Below are 1,147 nucleotides of genomic sequence, written 5' to 3'. Positions count from 1 at the left end.
TGGCCACCCAGAGGGTGCCTCGAAGGCCACCCAAGGTATCTGGCTGAATTTCTGGGTTGGATCAGGGTCAGGGAATCTGAGTCCCCAGGAGGCTGGGGACAGAGCTGAAGCCCGGGTTCGGGTGGCAGCCATGGAAGGCGGAGAGCGGTCAGTGAGGCAGGGCCCAGGGCTGCAGGAGCTTATCAAACGGAAGGCACCTGTGAGCCACAGAGACGGTCTGCGGGGGGAAGCTGCGTGGTGTGCGACCCTGGGCGTTGAGCTGCAGGCCTCCTGGCAAAGAAGACTGATTCCTGGCCCTGTGACCTTGGTTGTTTATTGAACGCCTTCTAGACCTACTTTTACTTCCTCAGTAAAAGAGCAATAACAACAATCGCCCTAAAAAAAAGTATTGAAAGATGAAATAGACAATCTGGCACGCAGTAAATGTTAGCCCTTAATTAATATTAATAACAGTAGCTGCCATTTATTCGGATCTTACTGTGGGCCAGGTAGTGGATTCTAGCTCTGAGTTCAAAGACCATGTTTTGTTGTTACCATATCTTCTAACCATTTGAAGATGGTGGAAAGGGCTCAGAGATGAAAGGAAGATTGTCAGTAAAGCCCTAGGAATAGAAGACATAGACATTTTAGTAGTTTCTTTGAAAATTATCTCAAAAAGAGATAATTTATTAGGAAACAGGAAATAATATTAGATGTAGTCTGGGACCAGATAATAGCAGACCTTGAATGCCAGAGTAAGGAATAGCTTTCAAGAAATAGGGTCATCTTGTATTTTGGGAAGAAGAAGACTTGGAACAATAAAAATAAAACTTGTTATTTATCATGGTTCCAGAGAGGAGTTACCCAAAACATGAATGGAAGCTTCAGAGAAGCAGATTTTGACTTGACATCTACATACATATATACATACATTTACAACACACACCTACCCACCCCAAAAATAGATTTTTCATTAAAAAAAAAACACCTGAAGCCAATTACATCTGTAAGGACTGCAGACATGAGCAATATAGAATCTTTGCTAACAGTTTACAAACTTAATCTATTTTATCCTTGTCTTGTTTTTGTTATTTATTTCCACCTGGACAGTTGGTCAGGATGGGCCACAGGGAAGGAGAAAATTGAAGTAGTAAAAGTAGTTTTGGTT

Source organism: Callithrix jacchus, chromosome 1 (assembly GCF_049354715.1).
Source record: "Callithrix jacchus isolate 240 chromosome 1, calJac240_pri, whole genome shotgun sequence".
NCBI classification, from domain to species: Eukaryota; Metazoa; Chordata; class Mammalia; order Primates; family Cebidae; genus Callithrix; species Callithrix jacchus.
Note: the sequence above shows the minus strand (reverse complement) of the source record.